Below are 5,874 nucleotides of genomic sequence, written 5' to 3'. Positions count from 1 at the left end.
CTGAGGTGCCCCTGGGCAAATTGCCAGCTTGCGCGTCCGCGAGGCTCCCTGTGTCGGCTGCTGCTCCGACCTCGCCCATCGTCTCCGCCGCGAAGCTGGCCGCGGCTGCGCTGGCCTCCCGCAAGGCCGACTCGTCCATAGGTGGGCGGAGGGCCGGCACCGGCGCTACCTCTGCTCCCATTGTCGGCGGCTCTCCCGGCCAGCTGCCGTCGTCCCCGGCGGCGGCGCCTGCATCCCTGCCGGGGCCAGATCAGGCACCTCTGGAGCTCCTGCGGACTGTGTTTCTGCAGCATGTGGCGAGTCCCTGCTTGGTCGTCACGGCACTTGATGCCCAGGAGCCGGCGCCTAATGGTGTGGGCACGTGGGGTTCTACTGCCAATGACAAAGTGGAGGAGGACGAAGAAAAACTGGTGCCACAAGATGCCTCCATGGTCTTCGACTCCACCCTGGTCCCTACAACACAGCTCGCTGCCAATGGCTTGGGCCTGACCGCTGCCCAGTCGGGTGTGGGACGTGTGTAGGAGGTGTGCGGAAGATGGCAAGAGGTGTTGCCCCGGCGTGGTCCGCGTCGTCCAATGTTGCCGGCCCCGGCAGTTGCTCCTCGCCCCATCCCTGCTTGGATGCATGGTCGATGCTGTAGATGCCTCGCTCGTGGGCACCGTGCGGCTGAGTGCAGAGATCCATTTCGGTGCTCCCGTTGTTTGGAGAACGGTCACCGTGCACGCGGATGCCGCAATCCATGTCGTCCTCTAAGCTCGTTGTCTTGCCTTGCTGTGCAGCCATTAGTTGGTACCGTCCATCGTCCTGCTTCAGCTTCATGTGAGAGTCCGATGAAATCCACGCTCCCATCTAAGGTGCTTCCTCATGGGTCTTGGGCGTCTGTCGTCTCTGCTACTGTTGGCTCGACAACCCAGCCTGACGTGATGTTGCAAGCTGCTCTGGCTGATCAGACTGCGCTGCTGCAGGGTTGGATGGCACGGGCTGAGAGCTTTTTGAAGAGAGCAGAGGCTGCTTTGGGAAAGCTCACCCTTGTGTCGACTGTGTTGCCGACCGCTCTGACGTCATGCCCTCCTGGTGTGGTCGGTGTTGCCTCCACGAAGGAAGGGAGCCAAGAGCTATATGGGTGTTTCTCTCCTCGTGTTGGAGATATCTCATCAGCACCATTGACCTTGTCTCCTGTGTTGCGTACTAGTGAGGGTGAGCCCATCGCCGTGCCCGAGGCTCCAGTTCTGCAGATCATGCCCGGCCTACAAGAGCTATATTTGTGCCCTGTTTCGCCTTTGTCTGTGGAGCGCGTGGAGGTGGACTCTTCGGTGACCTCGTGTGAGGGGTATGTTTCGCCTCTGTCATGTGAGCAACTGGAGGTGCCTGAGTCAGTGTCAGTGGTTCCCGTGGGCGATGTTGTCATGCCGGTGGTTTCTGTGGCTGATAATGTTGATGCGGTCTGTATGTTGGCGCTTGACTCTTGGGAGCCCAGCCAGCCGCTCGCCTTTGTGGACCGCGGAGGTTTCGACGTTGTGGTCACCCACTCGCAGGTGGCCGTTGGGAAGGTGTCTGTGCGTGACAAGGTCGATGAGATTCTCTTCGAGTTAGAGGTTCACAGCTTGCTCAAGCATTTGGAGGCGGCTTGTCCTGGATCCGGCAAGGCGATTGTGGAGGAGGCTCTTATCAAGAGCAAAAGTAAGAAGAGTGGTGGCGCAGGAAAGGCGTCCGCAGCTGCTTGATGTATGGTCATCAGTCTCTTCAGTTGTCCATATGGCCTGACTTGTCTCTGTGGTCTTGGTGGTGCTCGTGGTTTCCGGCCGAGGTACTCTCGTTGGGGGTGTCTATGCGATGTAGCTTTGTGGAGGTTGGTGGTTGTTATGTGTTGGGTATGATTGTCTGGCTGATTGTGCTTATGGGGTTACATGTTATGTGAGTAGTCCTTATGTGGTAGGTTTGTATTGGTTTTCGTTCGGTTTTCCATTAATTAACTGGACAACTCTCTTCTCCTTAATTAATCGATGAGGCAAATCTTTTATCTCCGTTTCGAAAAAAAAAGCTTGGGGAGAAGATCCGCGTGCCGTTGCAGCCCCTGGGGAGTTGAAGTCGAGGAAGCTGAATGTGCATGCAGCGGCTCAACCCAATCGTCGCGATGGATCAACGTCACAAGCGACGCCTCGTTCCTGCATGCGCGACTGCACCAGAGGCAGAGGCTCTTGATTGGCGATCGAGCTTGCGCCGGGACTTGTCCGGTCAATCAATTTACCAGTAACGCTCCCCTACCATTACCATAGGAGGAGGGCGCCGGCGGCCGTACGTCCACTGGCCTTCCCCACCCCAGGGGTATTTAGTATTTACATACCGCGACTTCTCTGCTCCCAGCTTTTTTCACGCCATTGCCTACTTCTTCTTGGCGACGCAGTGAACCACCATAGAAACAGCATGTATTAGACTGAACTTTGGCTGCCGGCGACATGAGCTCGGCGACTCCTGACGATGGCGTTGTTCCTCCCTCCGTCACCATGCCCAGGTACGCACGCCTGTTCATGCTGCATGCGACTGTCCATCGTGGTTAGTTCCTACCTGACTGATCTGATAGATCTGACCGGGGCCGATCAATGTAAGGGAGGGGCAGAGGATCATGTACTCGAGGGAGCTCCTGCTCGCCGTCGGCAGCTCCGACGACTGCAAGGTGCTGCCCGCCGGCGTCGACCTGTCTAAGCACCCCGATGACGTGAAGCTCCGGGTTCGCGCGGAGGCTTGGGCCGCCCGCTCGGTTGGAAGAGCAGCACCTGGACGCCAGGGGAGGCCGGAATTGCCTCAGCGAGCGCGAGGTGAGTCGATTGGTGTCCAGGCGAAAGAAACTGGCTTCGTCGTTTCGTCTTCAGATTTTCCATTCAGTGCCAGCATCTTATGTACTTTGAACCGCATGATCGGTTGTTTTGGTGAAGCAGAGCCGGAGTCTTTGGAAGCAGGCGTAGGAAGCAAATCGAAGCCATGCATCAGATTCTTCAGGTACTCAAATACTTCAACAGTTCCTGTTCTGTTTGCATTGTGCTGGTTCGGTTGTTTATCCGCATGATGTTCCCATCGTGCAGTACCGCAGGTTGCCGCTTTGGTGACAACTGTCGCTTCATCCATGACATCCCCGGCGGCTACCTGGCCGTCGAGAAAATGGGCATCCTGAGTGGCGCAGCTCCTGCTCCTCCACCAGCACAAGGCGAGGAGAAGCCCGGCTAGCATTTGTCCACGCACAACGCGACGCCACCACCCATGGAACCAACTCCCACCGGTGACCATGCGCATCAAGCACAGACGGCGCCCGACCCCCGCAAGGAAGCGGTGGCGAGCTTCGGCGCTTCGTCGACGGCCAAGATCAGCGTGGACGCGTCCCTCGCGGGCGCCATTATCGGGCGTGGCGGAGCCACCATAAAGCTGATATCCCGGGCCAGCGGCGCCAGGCTGCGCGTCCGCGACCACGACTGGGACGCCGACTTGAAGAACGTGGAGCTGGAGGGCACGTTCGATCAGATCAAGAACGCTTACGACATGGCCATGGAGCAGCTGATCCACGTTGTCAACCATGACGGCGGCGGTGCCCCTTCGCCTGCGGCGGGAGCAAACACAACGTCCCACGGCGGCGGATGGCAATTAGACAGTTTCAAGACCAAGCTGTGCGGGCACTTCGCCAGGGGATGCTGTACTCATGGCGACGGGTGCCGCTTCGCCCACGGCGAGGGCGAGCTGCGCAGGCCGGTTCCTGCTCCTCGTGATCCGGGTGGTTGGTAGCGATCGACCGGTTGATGTGATGTGACGACTCTGATTGAAGTCGTGGACTTTCTGCCTGCTCTTGCGCTTATGTGAATGTTCCGCCTTGCTCTGTCAGTTTGTGACGACCTCATGTGCGCTAGCTGCTTGTTGCCGTTGGGGTAAACCGGGTATTTCATTTGTCAGCTGTTCGTGTTGCAACTTGCAACCCAAATCATTTTCTGCTTTGACGCAGAGGTGTTCGTTGTCTTTTTTCAGTGTTCACAGGAGGTACAAAACATCCTAAATATCATACTCCCTCCGTCTCAAAATAAGTATCTTAACTTTGTACTACAAATTTTAATATAAAGTTGTACTAAGGTTGAGTTAGTATAAAATTATACTAAGGTTGAGACACTTACTTTGGGATGAAGGGAGTACTACTTAGACTGCTCTGGGGAGTAACATAGATTAGTAACTTGCCGATGTTATTAGTCTATGATGGTGCTTGGATACGTTTTAGTCCCATGATTAAAAGTAGTGGGACTAAAACTTGCTAGCCTCACCCATGCTTGGATCCAAATACTAAAGAGACTAAAATCAAGTTATTGACCATTTATTATCCTCCAAACCCTTCAATCCAGAACTCGCATGTGTTAAAGGAGAGGCATTAAATGACGAGAGAGAGGACTAATACATATTTTAGTAGGTTTCCTATGACTAAAAATTTTTAGCCTCAAGACTAGTCCTAGCCTCTCTTTAGTCAGGGGTGCTTGGAACTTTAGCCTCTAAAAGAGACTATTTTTAGTCACACTAAAAATAGTCCCTTGGATCCAAGCACCCTCTATGTTACTACCTTCATAGTGGATAGTAACATATGAGTGGTATCATGAAAGAGTTCATTTATTAGGCTATAGATACATTATGTCTTGAAATGTGTGATGTTACAGTAATTAGCTAAATTACCACAAACCCTTCTCTCCTCATTAATTAGCTGCCACATAAGCAATCTTGTATTGAAATGTGTGATGTTACTAGTTAAGTTACTCCCATTGTGACTAGTCTTATGTCGAGTGGATGAGCGCGTAGTTCATGGTGGGAGCGCGGTTGTGTCGCCCCACTAACCTGGGTTCAACTCCTCTTCATGTTGAATTTAACGTCTCACATTCTCTCTTTAATGTTATGTTGTTGGGTTCCTTCCCAGTTGGTCTAGTTTTCATAAGAATAATGCCGAGGTCCATGTACCACTGAACGATCATTACCGAACGAGCCGCTGATGCATTGTTATCGTCGTTTCCTTATAGAGATGGTCTGACTTTGTCGATGACATCCGAGAAGCCTTCGTGCACATGCCATAAGGACCTGTGCTCAAGTGTTGAAGTTTTCGTCATTGAACTAATCTAAAACGTTTGACATTAAATCTCACCGTTTTGCACACATGACGAAAAACCCATATCTTATCGTCCAAGGAAACCATAGTAATCTACATCGAAGCTCTGCCAACTCTGTCCTGAAAGATGTACCCGAGTTGAATCAAAACTCGGAAGACCAGCTCAAAGATGAAGCATCGTCGTCCGAAATAATGTGGCCCCTGTGAGGATTAAAAGAAACTAACCGAAACGACTAATCAAACCAAGGCACTGAGACTTCCCTCACTGAAACGACTAATCGGACCGAGGCACTGAGACTTCCCTCCCCACTGCTGACTGTCGGAGCGGAGCGGCAGACATAGAGGAGGCGAGTCCATTGCCTCGCTGATGGAGTCAAGGAATTGAAGCTTCACCCTATCTGCCACCACGTGGTAGCTTCAGTCATCATACCCTGCACCAGAAGTTCAAAACAGATTTTCCCAATTTTATCAAGCATGGCTTTTTTCCTCTCAAGAAAAAAACACGCATGGTGGACATGATACATACATTCGTACAAGAGCGATACAAAGATATTACTCTTAGACGAACCTTAGAACATTGTTAATAGTAAAGTTATTATTTATAGTTAATAATATAAAAGCAACTACTCCTTTGGCCAGGTTTATTGGGCCTTTCAGCAAGTCAGTCGTATTCACCTTTTCAAGGCCGTTTGAGAGCTAAGGTTCATTCCCACACCGGAGGATACTCTTCTCGACTGGTGGTTGGCCATGAGGTC

At 52.6% G+C, this 5,874-nt stretch overlaps 1 pseudogene; it reads left to right on the top strand.

Annotated features, from left to right (window-relative positions):
- Positions 1-2,456: 2,456 nt before the first annotated feature.
- LOC123130521 (zinc finger CCCH domain-containing protein 14-like) lies at positions 2,457-3,849 on the top strand (annotated as a pseudogene).
- The last annotated feature ends 2,025 nt before the right edge of the window (positions 3,850-5,874 follow it).

Source organism: Triticum aestivum, chromosome 6A, assembly GCF_018294505.1.
Source record: "Triticum aestivum cultivar Chinese Spring chromosome 6A, IWGSC CS RefSeq v2.1, whole genome shotgun sequence".
Taxonomy (NCBI): Eukaryota; Viridiplantae; Streptophyta; class Magnoliopsida; order Poales; family Poaceae; genus Triticum; species Triticum aestivum.
This window is presented reverse-complemented; position numbering and strand designations above follow the sequence as displayed.